Source organism: Anolis carolinensis, chromosome 3 (assembly GCF_035594765.1).
Source record: "Anolis carolinensis isolate JA03-04 chromosome 3, rAnoCar3.1.pri, whole genome shotgun sequence".
Classification (NCBI taxonomy): Eukaryota; Metazoa; Chordata; class Lepidosauria; order Squamata; family Dactyloidae; genus Anolis; species Anolis carolinensis.
In genome coordinates this window covers 12,827,241-12,841,676 of record NC_085843.1, presented here as the reverse complement: position 1 = coordinate 12,841,676, position 14,436 = coordinate 12,827,241, and the positions used below count along the sequence as shown (strand labels likewise).

General features: G+C 41.8%; 1 protein-coding gene across 2 annotated transcripts in view; it reads left to right on the top strand.

Moving 5' to 3' along the window:
- rab30 (RAB30, member RAS oncogene family) overlaps positions 1-14,436 on the top strand; it is an 82,560-nt gene that overhangs the window by 15,717 nt on the left and 52,407 nt on the right. The window contains exon 1 of one of the 2 annotated variants that reach the window (XM_003219349.4): positions 14,159-14,346. The exons of the other annotated variant lie outside the window; for it this stretch is intronic. The gene's annotated coding sequence lies outside the window, so the exon portion shown is untranslated. Of the gene's footprint in view, positions 1-14,158; positions 14,347-14,436 lie in introns of those variants that run through there. 2 annotated transcript variants of the gene reach the window in all.

Genomic DNA, 14,436 nt, shown 5'->3' with positions numbered 1-14,436 from the left:
ACAGTAATCTGCTATAGTGGGGTTGACTTCATTTGTGGTAAGAGGCTTCAGTTGAGTATCAAACCCAATCTGAATACTGAATAACTACTGTAAAAAAATTGCACTCACTGTCTATATTCTTCAAAGCCCAATTTGAGAAACTGTGGTGTTTACCTTAGGTGATTACCTCAGTGGCATACATCTGAATGGATTGCTTCCTTTCCAAACTGGCCAGCCTTAAAATTTACTGTAGGAGTTCATCTTGCAATACTCTCTTTAGCAGAAATGTATTAGAGGTTATTTACAAAAGAAGGAACCTTTGAACCTGTGACACCTGGACGCTAGAATGCTCTCCCCAAAAAGACTCAACTAGGAGTGCCGCCAATGAGAACTTGTCTTTTCAACTCTGCATAAATACATTTCATTGTGCCTAATCAGTCTTATAGGAAAGAATCCTTTGCTCCTATTGCTTTTATTTTGCATTATTATTATTATTTGATATAATAATAATAAAATACTTTATTTATATATCGCCCTATCTCCCCAAAGGTACTCAGGGCAGATATGGTTGTATCTCATTGTAGTTACATTATATTGACATACAGGCATCTCAGTTACCAAAACATCAGGAAAATAATCTCCTTTCCACAAAGTCTTTTTTGCATGCACCTCTTTTCTTGCTCATCTTATATCTCAGTTCTGAGAAGGACAAAATGTTGCCCCGGGTGACAAGCAGACCACCAGAGTTGTTTTTATGGCCTTTTGGTTTTTGAAAAGTTTTTTGCAGGTCCCCCCCTCCCCCAAGAATGCCCTAAAATGACCCTAGATGGTCTCCAGATTTTTCAATAACAATTTTGCCCCTAAATGACTTCTAAGGCATGTGGGAAGTTTTCCACCACAATCCCCTGTCTAGTTTATACCCAGAAGAAGCTTTAAAAAAAGAAAGAAGTGAAATCCTGTTACTAAAAAGCCTCTCTTAGGCTTAAAACAGCATGGCTAGGGCCCGGAATATGGTGAAAATGCCTCCCATATCTCCACCCATTCCCTTTAAAATTTAGGGACAAATGATTTATGTATTTTTTTTACAGGAGATGGTGCAGCCTGAGGAGCGCAGCCCTTCAATGTATCCTGGGGTCTAATGTAGTCCCCTACTTGGAGGGTTTTTTAATAGCATCAGCATTGACAGGATGGTGAAGGGAGACTGCAAAACCATAGACTTTTGTTGGGTTGCAGCACCTTGTCTACATTAAACAATTACAGTAGAGTCTCACTTATCCAACACTCGCTTATCCAACATTCTGGATTATCCAACGCATTTTTGTAGTCAGTGTTTTCAATACATCGTGATATTTTGGTGCTAAATTCGTAAATATAGAAATTACTACATAGCATTACTGCATATTGAATTACTTTTTCTGTCAAATTTGTTGTTAAACATGTTTTGGTGCTTAATTTGTAAAATCATAACCTAATTTGATGTGTAATAGGCTTTTACTTAATCCCTCTTTATTATCCAACATATTCGCTTATCCAACGTTCTGCCGGCCCGTTTATATTGGATAAGTGAGACTCTACTGTAATTAAAACTTGACCTAGGAAAGAAGAGGATTACATTGTAGCCAATCCATTTGTATCTGTTATGTGTTTGCTTATTACAGATAGCAGCTGACTACAAAATTCCTTAGCAAGAGCACATAAACAGCAAAATAGAAAAGGGGAAAGCAAATATGACTCTCACCCAGTATGTTAGAAAAGCCTAGCTGTGTAACTGAGAAGAAAGATGGAAGCTGATTTTTTTTGGGTGGGGGGGGGGTGCTCTGTATGTATTCTGGAAAGAGCTTTCAAGGGCATTCATTCAAGACTTACATGACCTGACTGTATCGTTTCACATGTGCATTTATTTGCTTTTGATAAAAAGGTTTTCTTAAATATATCGAAGTGCTTTTCTTTTTGTGGTGCAAAATAAATACAAAGTGCTATAGGTTCTATTTAGCAAACCAGCCTCTGTATTCCTTGCCAAAAAAGAACTTATGAAATTAATGGGGCTGCTGTAGGTCTGTTGAGATTTAAGCTAGGACCGTGGATAGAGAGATCCATGCCTGGTAAGCAGGGCCGGCCGGAGATATTTTTTGATGTAAAGCGGGGGTGCTGAAAAGCGCCCCCGCCACCGGCGCCCTGGCCCCGCCCAGCGTGCCCTGGCCCCGCCTCCCACGCTGCGTGGGAGGCGGGGCCAGGGCGAATAGTGAGGGGGCGGGGCCAGAGTTGGCCCCGCCCCCCGTGCCCTGGCCCCGCCTCCCACGCAGCGTGGGAGGCGGGGCCAGGGCACGCTGGGCGGGGGGGCGGGGCCAGAGCTGGCCCCGCCTCCCACGCTACCCCCGCTCGCCCGTCTGGCCTTGTGTAGCAGGCCAGACTCAGCGGAGGTTCCTCCAGGCCGCGATTGCGGCCTGGAGGAACCTCCGCTGAGTCTGGCCTGCTACAAAAGGCCAGACGGGCGAGCGGGGGTAACGTGGGAGGCGGGGCCAGCTCTGACGCCGCTCCCCCCCCCCCCCCGCCCAGCGTGCCTTGGCCCCGCCTCCCACGCTGCGTGGGAGGCAGGGCCAAGGCACGCTGGGCGGGGGGGGGGAGCGGCGTCAGAGCTGGCCCCGCCTCCCACGCTACTCCCGCTCGCCCGTCTGGCCTTTTCTAGCAGGCCAGACGGGCCAGGGCGCACTGGGCGGGAGGCGGGGCACCGTCAGGGCGGTGCCCCGCCTCCCGCCCAGCCTGACGGCGCCCCCCCGGGCCTGCGCCCGAGGCGGCGGCGTCAGCTGCCGCATGAGTGGGGCCGGCCCTGCTGGTAAGCTTCTTTTAAACTAGATCAGCCAGGACAGAGAACCTCACTCTGGGTTGAAGACACAGCTACAAAGATTTAATGCAATTTGGCCAAAAGGGGTGCAAACAGGACAATTCAAAAGATACAAGCACAAATTATAGAAAAATACATGTCATTTCATACAGTTCTGGCAGCTTTTCAGACTTCCAGTTCCCTCCCCTGATTGGCTGAGAAGAGAGGCAGGCTAAGATCTGTGTCGGGTTTGGTTGGGTGTTCCCCTAATGTCACATCCTGCAAGAAGAGATTCCCATGGTGGGAAGAACAACAACTTGTTGGTCAGTTTGAAATGCCAATTTGTTGCAAGGACACCCCAGAGGGCGCAAACTTGGAGGAAGTGGTGATGTGGATATGCAGACGAATCTTTGATTAACTCAAGTATCCTGACAAAGGATTCAAGACCCAAATGACTAAGGTGGCAATTCCAGACAATCAAGGGCTTGGCTGCCCATTCAGAAAGTTAACAAATTCATGTCTGCTAAGTCCCCTCTTCTGCTGGAGCGACATACTGTCAGCCTCAAGTTGAATGAACAAATATCCTGAGCTCATCTTGGTAACAAAGAGGATCTGCACACAAACACACACACACAAAGGTTTTGATATTTATCTGACTTGGGAAATAGCTAGAGAAGTGGTTCTCAATTTGGGGTCCCCAGATGTTTTTGGCCTACAACTCCCAGAAATCCCAGCCAGTTTATCAGCTGTTAGGATTTCTGGGAGGAAGGCCAAAAGTATCATTGGATCCCAGGTTGAGAACCACTGAGCTAGAGGAACCCTGGCTGTGATCTCTTTTTCCAAGGGATTATGCAAATTTAGGGCACGGAAAGGTAGCTACAATTTTTATACATGCATTTGATACAGTTTATACACTTTATAAACACAGTACACAAAAGATTCAAGTTACACAAAAATGTTGATACATTTATTCAATGGTTAGATTTGATAGTGTTTTTAGGGTACCGTTGCTGCCAGGTCCATCCTGGAGCCTTTAGCTGCTTTGACATTTTGCAACTTTGGAGCCGCGGCAAATGTTTTAAAAAATAAAATTCAAAAATATATAACTTTCTTGAAGTCTCTTCATGGGGAGGGGGTGCCACGGCTTGATAATAAGTTGCCAAGCATCCTGATCCACATGCACACATTGAAAACCTATCTCCTTTTGATTTTTTTTTGTGCCTGTGGTACCAAATTTCCTGTTAAAGTCATAATGTCCATGAATGAATCTGTTTAGTTAACTATGCCTTTGTGAATAGTTTCTCTGATGTATTGTCTTACCTTTAATAAATAAATATGTTGCCCAAACCATCCAATTTGATTTCCATGATGGACTCCCATTCTCTCTTCCGGTTTGAATTTACCTGGAGGAAAAATCCAGATTAAAATGACTGATGGGGGCATTGGTTCATAAATCTGCACTCAAGCAACTCATGAAGCAAGGAGTTAGTATGTGTCGCTGTTAGCAGTCAGGGTCCATTTTGAAACAGTTGTTGCTTATGTTCTGCCTTTGAAGGCAGTGCCTTGCAGCAGATGAGCCCGAGTATAACAACCACATGCATTTTCAGTTGGAATGGATTTTGTCTCTGTGGTACTAACTGCACACGTTGCCAACTTCTACTTATTACAATGAAGACAGACTTTAAAAGATTTTTGGTTTGGAATATTTATGTGTATGTTTTGATTTTGTTTGAAGCATGGTGCCGTAGTTAAGCCCTGCAGATTGCAGTCCGACTTAAATGTGTTGAACTCTGTGCTGCATTTTGCTCTGTGCCTTCATAAATCAATTATATAGCCAGGGACAAAAAACATAAAAAGAGACTTGCGGAAAGCCTTATTTTTTTATATTAGCTTAGGAATGGGTGAAATATACCTCTTCTCCTATCCATTTTTATCCATGAATATTCTGTGATTTCATTATGCAGTTTAGTTAGTGTTGTAGTGCACACTCACTCTGTATGAGAGAGTGAGTGAATGAGGGAAAAAGAGAGGTAATTAGCTAAACCTTTTGTTTTCTGCAGATCTAATTGAAAATATTGAGCAGAGGTTAATCTATGAGGCTTTGCAAAATAGCATGAGCTTTATTGCCATGTTCTTTAGGTCTATTGATCCTTATAGCTCGAACTCCAGCCTTTGCTGATACAGATCCACTGCAAGTCTATGCAGGACAGTTTCTATCCCCTGAGGTCATTCAGAAAGTCCCAAACATATAGACAGCATGTAGTAAAATTCAGTAAACAGAGGCATATAATCACAACTCTCTAGAGTTGCAAGGCACCTCATGTAACATCTGCGAGTGGAAAAAACCATCAGAAGCACCTCTGACAGATGGCCATTCAACATTTATCCAGAAATCTTCAGTGAAGGAGAGTCTACCACCTTTACAAGATATTTAATTCTACTGTAAATTCTTTTAAACACTTTTTGAAATCTCCTTTCTCCCAATTGTAATCAATTGGTTTTGGTCATATGCTCTGGCAAAAAAAAAAAAAAAAACTAGCTCGTTGGATCATCCATGTGACTCCCCTTAACATATTAGAAAACGCCTAAATATACTCAGCTCTCCAAATAATTTCTCTTGAGGGCTTGCTTTCCACATCTTTTAATATCTTGGCATTCCTCTGGACACATTCCAGTTTGTACATACCCATAAATACATAAGGCAAGCACTTAGCCCTGAATGTATGCAACTCTGTTGATGCCATTTGCTTCAAACATGGTGTGGTATCTGTAGTTGCTGGTAAAGTGATATTTCTAAGCTCTGGCACTGCGCCATTGCTTGGGGCAGAGGCAAACACTGGCATTATGCATCTCCCTGTTAAGAGGTCCACTTTTAATTCACTCAGTTGGGAAGCAAAGTGCTGTTCATTTGTGAAGTGAATGCCTCCATGAAATCTGATCTCATTGGGAAAACAGCAAGAGGAATATTGTGTATGGAAGTTAAATAGCTTTCCAAGAACTCATTCCTGAATGATGAAAATTATTCTTCTTTGGAAGCTTTTAAGCAGAGGCTGGATGGCCATCTGTTGTGGGTGCTTTGAATACTATTTCCTGCTTCTTTGCAGGGGTTGGGCTGGATGGCCCATTAGGTCTCTTCCAACTCTATTATTCTATGATTCTGCCCCACCTCAGTTGGCTAGATATAATGATTGCTTTGGGTTTCCTTTAATTTCCAAGACCTTATTTTCATAGGTAAGGTGTGCTGCATGTGTGAACCACAAAGCCGAAGACCAACCCACCATTCATCTGTTGTGCACTGCTTAACTGAGTAAGTTCTGGCATTTGAAAACCATCAGAAGTAGCATCACAGGACACAACCAGTGTGGGCCACGCCTCTGAAGTTGAGACTTGGTGAATTCCATGTACCTGTATCTCTTTCATTATGTTTTCTGCCTGTACATCTATCATCTGGAAGTTTGTTAACAGATGACAAAAGCAAGGAAAAGGATCAGTAACTTCCACTCACCTTGCCCCTGAGCCATGTACCTGAATCAGATATTATCCATCCTGTTGTTCCTCCAAAAGGAACTGTAATTTGTCTTTAAAAATGGCAACATAGAGGGTGGGGCATAAAGATCTCCCATATTTCGAGGGGGCATTGTGTGGGCTGTAGTGGGGTTAGAGAGTTGGGGTAGGTCTAATTTGGTAGGTTAGGCTCTGCCGCTTTCAGTACCCATCATGAGTTGGATTGGTGAATATTGGGGTCTTCTTGTTCAAGCGCCTTATGAGAGCAATTGTTCTGTGATAACGACACAGAGAGCGTTCTGTACATGCTTTGACACCATTCCGCCTGAGATGACCCAGAGAGTAATGGAGAAATTCCAGGAATGTCAACGACAGCTGCCATTTCTCTGATACAATTTTATGTACTTTTCAGATGTATATACATTTCTAGATAGCTTTGTTCATTTTTATACCCCTTCAAAATGTGGGGGATTTTATGCCCCACCCTGCATATGGTGTTAGGGAATGTTCTTGTTTGTGTAATCTGAGGGAGGCAGCAAAAACAGAGCACTTATGCTCTGTCCTGATAGGCTACCTTACATGGAGATGTTTAGTTTGTTGGATTCTGAATTACATGGAGATGTTTAGTTTGTTGGATTCTTTTGGCTTTGAGTTTTCTCAAGTTTTAGCTCTGGGGTGGGGAAAATGCAATTAAGTACACCAAAGAAAAGGGGTTTGGGGTCTGCGGCCCTTTGGAAATTAGTAGTACACTTTGAGTTAGAAAAAAACCCCCACAAATTTCCCTCTGTGTCCTTCCAGAGTCCTACAAAAAATGAAGCCAGAAACAGAATCCCAGATACTTGTGTTCCCACTATTTTACAAAATCTTTTCCTCCTTTCCAGAGCTGGTGCTGGCCATGGTGAGGCTTGACAGCCTATGCTTTTGATAGTGCTCAAGATTCAGTCCAGTTCCTTTTGTGTTTTTTCTATAGTGTCCCTCCTGCTGCTGTTTTTTGAAATTTCCCAAACTTTTATCCTTTCTTGTAGCCAACATCAGTAATCGTGACCATACGCTTCAGCAGAGCAAATCTGTTGACTAAGGCTGTGCTGTTCAGTCATAGTTACTTTCACTGTGCTTTTTAAACAGAACACAGGATGACTTGCCCTTCTTTTAAGAAGAGGTTCATTGTTGTGAATTGCTTGAATGCCCTTATGGAACTTTTTAGTGGCAGCAAAATCAGGAGGTTGATATGGCTGACCTAAGTCACACTTTTGTTCTGATGCGGTGAAGCTGCTACAGCCTTCCTTTTACGAGGTTGCTTTGTCATGTGGAAGGTTTTATTTCAGTGGGGTTACCTTTGTGATGCATTGGTTATCTATAAATTAATGACTGGCTCCAGGACCAGCATGTGATTAGTTACCTGCCAGAAAATAGCAGACATTCTCCAGGGAGGTATCCTGCACCCATCAGACCAATCCAGTTCCTAATGAGTCAACCTTCTGATAAATTGCTGTAATTAAGAAACTTCCCACTCCTTATAGAGCCATTTGCCTTGAATAATTAACAAGGGCAGCTTCAAAATGCAGCTTCTTTGTTTGTTGCTATTATTTGCCATCAGGTTTGCTTGGATTTGTATTATATCCCTTTAAATAAAAGATCTGCAAGATCTTTTGTCTTCAGCTGTTCTGCTGAGGTCTTACAAACTCAGGGTCTTGGTTTCCTTGATTGAATGAATCTACTTGTAAGCAATCTGCCTCTTTGATTGTGGTCTCCCATTAAACCAAGCATTTTCTAGTGAGTCATGTTGTCTCATGGTATGCCCAAATTACAACAAACTCAGTTTAGTCATCTGTCCTTCTAGTCAGAGCTCAGGCTTGGATTGTTCAACACCTCATTAGCTGAACTCAAATCAGCAAGTGATGTGAAGTATTTAAGATACAGGTGTAAAAAAAAAAAAGAGAGGTTGGGAGAGGAGTCTAGCAACATATTTAAGGCATTGCTGGTTTATATTAGCATGCACGTCTGTTGATAATAATAGTTTTATTTTTGTACCCGCCTCCATCTCCCCGATGAGACTTGGGATGGCTTACATATGGTACAAGATGCCTAAAACAACACATAAGATAAACACACAGTACAGTACAAAATAAAACCACTACTATATAAAACAACAATTTTATCTCAGAACAGTGCCCAATAACCTATAGTGTCATCTGTCGTAAAAACATGACCAACTGTAAACAAAAAGAAAGGAAAGGGATAATGCAAGTTGTAGCTAAGGCACAAGGGAATGGGATGAAAGTGCTGACCAATGCTGTGAATAATTTGTACTTGCACTTTGAAAATAAAGTTGCTCAGATCCACTCCAACTTGGATGCTGTTATTGATACAGTTCCAGTGGATGTAATCTTGGCTCCTGCTTGTCCAGTGTTAATGGATGCTTTTCAGTTTGTGCAGCCTGAGGATGTGGACAGGATCATTGGAGAGGTGAGAGCCACCACATGTGTTCTAGATCCCTGCCCTTCCTGGCTGATGAAACAGAAAAGAGGGGATTGGCAGAGTGGGTGGAGGCTGTGATCAGTGCCTCCTTGGAACAAGGCAGAATCCAAGTTTTCTTAAATGTGCATGCACTCTACTCAAAGCTATCATTATTATCCAATTGCAATGACACATCAAATCATATGGTTTCATCTGCATGCACTTTTTTGTTGTTTTGTTTATAAAGTTGTGGATTTTTCTGGTACTTTAGCTATGGTATTGTGGTATGATATGGGAGAAAATCCATGAGTCTGAAACCCTTATAAATCCCAGAGGAGAAGATATTAATCTTGAATCCTCAAGACCCTATTGTCAAAGAACATGGCTGAATGCTTTCAGGGGAGTAGGATCACAGCAGGCGTCTTTCTTTTTCTTTGAGGGAAAATTGTGAAGACCGATTTTCACATACCATGTCTATGAAAACAGCATGAGGAGTTGGTGTGGTCTGTACACAATAACTGATGAACTATAACAATTCATCTTTTTTCTTGGGTTTTTGTTGTGTTGATCTATTTTACGTCATAGTACCTCATGAATGCTCAGTGTCCCTTTCATATGTCTGGACCAACGTGTTGCAATTTATTTCTCTTAACGGCTCTTTGTTCTGGCACTGTTGTTATCCATAATACGTGCTTGTGGATTACGTGATTAATGGTGAAGGTATTGTTTTAAATGTTTTAACATGTTTTAATGGATTTTATAAATCTATTTTAAATGTTTGTTTTAATTGTACATTGTTTTTAAGGCATTGAATAGTTGCCTATGTGTAAAGCCTCCTTGAGTCCCCTCCAGGGTTGAGAAAGGCAGGGTAGAAATGTCATCAATAAATAAATAATCCACAAGATAAGTTTGCTAATTTGTTCTGGTGGTTGTATTAGTCTGTAAAGGAAAGGAAGTTAGACAACCCTTCACATGGTTCTGAGACTTTCACAGTCTACTAATATATGTCAAGGTGTTTCCCCCATTTCTTCCCTGATCTGCTCCCTTCATGTTGCACAGAAACTATTTGCTTTCTGCATGGCTACTATGGTGCTCTTGTGAATGTTCAGCATTTAAAAATATGCACAAACAATAATGGAATTTTAAAAAGGAGTGACAAGATGTGCCTCTGAAATGGAAAAGAAAACTCGTTCAGGTCAATGAGAAAGATCAAGGATAAGCAGAATTTGTAACCAAAGCAGGCTTTGAATTTTAGACATGAGGAATTTGTTGCTGTTTTACAATCTCAAACATGGGAGCATAATCTTGGGACCATTGTAGATTATAAAGAGGCATGGTTTTGTAATGCAAATTTTGTCAGGTTTTGTAGGCCAGTGGTTCTAAACCTGTGAGTCTCCAGATTTTTGGCCTTCAACTCCCAGAAATCCTAACAACTGGTAAACTGACAGGGATTTCTGGGAGTTATAGGCCAAAACACCTGGGGATTCATAGGTTGAGAACCACTGTTGTAGGCGGCCACGACATTCACTTGTTTCATTCTTTTTCAGGGTCTGTTTGTAGCACTTTCTTGGATTTGTAGCACGGCTCTTCCAGGGAGTTTTTTTTTTAAAAGAGGGATGTGGTTTGTTGGTATTGTCCTATGGATTAAAGGGCAAATTTTCTAATGTCACAGAATCACAGCATCATAGAGTTGGAAAGGGCTGCACAGGCCATTTATTCCAAAGCCCTGTCATGCAGTAAATGAAACTAAAGCACTTCTGAAAGATAAGATTCAACCTATGTTTAAAGACCTCCAAAAATGGAGAGCATGCTACAGTAATAAAAGTTCTTTCTCAAAATTAGACAAAATATCTTTTCCTAGTTATTTGTATCAATTGATTTTTTAAAAATAAAATTTTATTAAAGAAGAGGGAAAAATGATTTATATACATAAAAGTGGGGGAACAATATAAGTATAGAAAAGTAGGAAGAAGAAAGGAAAAAAAAAAGAAGAAAAAGAAGAAAAAAGAAGGGTAAAGTTGGGAAAAAGGTATTTGGTGGCTTCCGTTCTTTCTCCTCCTGTAAAATAATAGTTTATCACTGTCAATGTAAAAACTAAATATAAGTTCTTTCCCACTCGTATCAAGAGTTAGATTGACGGAGAGCCTTCCAGTCGCCTGGTTGTTCAATTGATTGATTGATTGATTGCTTAAATAATTTCTTATGAGGCTTGATTATCCAGACATTTGATTATCTTGGTCATCCTTCTCTAGACATTTCCAAGCTTGTCAATATCCTTCTGGAAATGTGGGGGCCAGAATAGGACACAGATTCATTGTGAGATCTAACTAAAGCAGAGTAGAATAACATTCCTGCTTCTCCATTGATGAAGTTTGAGTGTGAGTCTACGGTTCTGGAAGCTAAGATTTGATTCCTTGCTCAGCCATGGAAACCCATTGGGTGACCTTGGGAAAGTCACACACTCTCAGCCCTAGAAAAACCCATGCTAGGGTCACCTAGGTTTGCCATAAGTCAGAAGTAACTTGAAGGTATATAACAACAACTTCTTTTCTTGATCTGGACACTATACCCTTGTTGGTGAAACCCAAAATTTCATCTAGATATTAAATGAAATTCTATTTTTAAATTTTGTATGGTTGGGGTGTATATTAGTTTTAATTTTGATAAACCATTTTATATCTCAGATTAGAAAGAAGGTAGGATATAAGTGAATAGAGGAAGAGCTAGTAGAAATAGAAGTATTACTATTTAGCTTCTTCAATCAGACAAAATCAAGCATGTTCATGGGAAATGGTTATGATGCTGGCTGGGTGATACTGGGAATTATAGTCCAAACAAAGTAGCTTTTTCAACCTCTGCGAGACTGTAAGGAGGTTTTCGTGATTGGGAGAGGGCTGGCTGAGTAGGATTTGGTGAAACAAAGGAAGGAAATGGAGTAAAAGCATTAAGATTCCAGATGTGTCCTGCTTGTAGTTCTGTGTGACTCTTCTCCCCTCCCCCTGGAGTGGAGATTTCCTGCCAGTGAAAGTTGACAGCTCTCAGTTTTTATCCATCAGGCAGCCAGCTGGAAAATGCCTAAAGTTTCCAGGACTGTGCAGTATTGACGGTGGCAGACTTCTCCTGCCGAGGCTTTTGATTCTCTGCTTTCAGGAATTGCAATTTTAGCTGCTGCAGAAAGCATCACATGGTTCAGGTTTGTGGAATTTATCAGTGGGCTGGACTCCGGCCCCCTTGAGCAGCAGTCAAGGTTAGGAAGCAGCAAAGAATAGTTGTTGTTTAAAGTGCAGATAGAAAACTCCAGAAATCAGGCTCACTGTAGAGCAGGGAAGGTATGGAATGGGAGAATGACTACTACATAAAATCAGCCCCAGCAATCAATCGTGGTGCACCATGCAATGGAACTAGAGCTTGATAGATGTCCAGTAGAGTTGTGCAATCTGTGTAAACCACAAGCCGTTTCATGTCCCGGGTTTTGATGGGGCCCCTGAACCTTTTTTTAGGAGCCTCCCGAATATGGGATGATAGATATCTGTTTTCTCTTGGATGGTGCCAAAGGATCCATTTTCTATTGGCTCATTATTTGGGGTGGGGGGCTTCTCATGTTCCCCTTCCCATCATTTTAGGCATTTAAACTGTTTGTTTCTACTCTAAAGGAGAAGCGCTTGGCTGCAGGCAGGCGTGCCCTTTAAGGAGGCTTCTTGTTTAAACCTGTTTTTCTACTCTAGAGGAGAAGCGCTTGGCTGCAGGCAGGCGTGCCCTTTAAGGAGGCTTCTTGTTTAAAGCTGTTTTTCTACTCTAGAGGAGAGGCACTCGACTGCAGGCAGGAGCGTACTTTAAGAAGGCTTCTTACCTGTATCTACTCTAGAGGAAAGGCGCTCGGCTGCAGTTAAATGCGTGCTTTAAGGAGGCTTCTTGTTTAAAGCTGTTTTTCTACTCTAGAAGAGAGGTGCTTGTGCTTTCTCTCAACAGCAACAGCACGCCAAGCAGCTTTCCAAGAGGCATTTTAAGGAGGCACAGGGAAGGAAGAGCTATGACCTGTAGCTCAGCAGAGATATCTTTCTTGGACTATCTTAAACATCCCCTGTTTTCAGTGCCTGAAATCTCTTTTCTGCTTGCTGGTTTTGCTTCCTTCAAGCTGTTTCTACTTCTACTCTAGAGGAGAGATAGGCTTCTCTTTTTGTTTGTTGGGATTACTCTTATTATTTATAATAATTATCTTTTAGAAATGTTTTTGGAGGAGAGGAAGGGAAGGGGAAAAAGAAGGTAAAAGGGTGGCTCTCCATCTCCAAGCCCCCAAACGCAGACGGGTGCACCCCACCAACCATCCCTCAGGTCCCCAACTCCCAGTTAGTTCCACTAAATAAAAAGAATCTGGAAAATAAAGGAAAATGAAAAAGATTCAAGTGTGATGACAAATAGGGGAGGAGGAGCTAAGACCGGTTCCTGATTGCTTTAGTGTCTAACGGGTTTTTGTACTCGGAGGGCCCTTACTATTATGTGCTCCTGAAGTACTGAAGGAAATGGATGAAATGGGGGAAATGAAATCCGTGCACAACCCTAGTGTCCAGCAGTGCAAAGGAGTGAAGCTGTTCTCCATAACAGTCATTCCATCATTCCACTCCACTCCAAAAGCCCTATGCAATGTATATAGCCCTTCAAATTTGGCCTTCCATATCTATGGAGGTAAGTGGAAACTCTGTGTATTGAGCCTTCCTGAGCTCTATGGTTTTGAAAGTGAGATTTTGCCCTTCTCAGGCTCCTTTGGTAAGAATAAAAGGTGCAACACTTTAGTTGCCATGGCTCAGTGCTATGGTATCCCGAGATTTGTAGTTTTACAAGCCCTTTAGCATTTTCTATCAAAGAGTCCCGGGGCCTCACCAAATTACAAATCCCAGGATCCTATAGTGTTAAGCTATGATAGTTAAAAGTGGTGTCAAACTTTCATATATTCTACAATATAGCTGTACCCTTAGTTGCTTCCGTCAGAATACTTATTTCTAAATAACTTCTGATACAAATTAAAAGGATTTTTTTTTCTTGTCAGCAGTAATGAAGGACATGCCCAGGCAGTTCTACCTCCCTGCTAAACATCTCTGTGAACAATTTCTCAAAAGACAGCTAACACATTATAAAGGGAAATAGAAAATATCCCCTTGTAGTTGAGGTACAGAGTGACAGGCATGTCTTGTTATCCAGTAGAGTGATAGGATCTCATGGCCTGGGATATTGTATTTGATTTTCCATGCACGTGTTTATACAGCTCTGGCTTCTTGTAGGCTCATTCTGATTATTCAGCAGTATTGTCCCATTACCACTTTAAACCTCATTTCAGTCCAATCTCTTCACCCTCAGGGTTTCTGCACACCAGAAAAGCACATGACTGTTGATTATATGTTCCTGCGCATTTGTGGTTCCCCCTCCTTTCAGGACAGACTGTAGCTATTGAATTTCAAGCAGTCCAATGTAAAGTCAAATGGATCAAGGAGAGAGAAGAGACGCCAGGCATAGGAACAGTTCAGGGAAGAAAGGTTTCATTGCTGGAGCCTTGAGAATCCCTGATCAGATTGGCTTGGAGCAGCCAAAAGGTATGTGTCAGAGTAGAAAGCTAGAATACAGAATAACAAAGCTAGAATACTGAATAACACTTTAACTATAAAAGTACAAGGGTAAGGGGG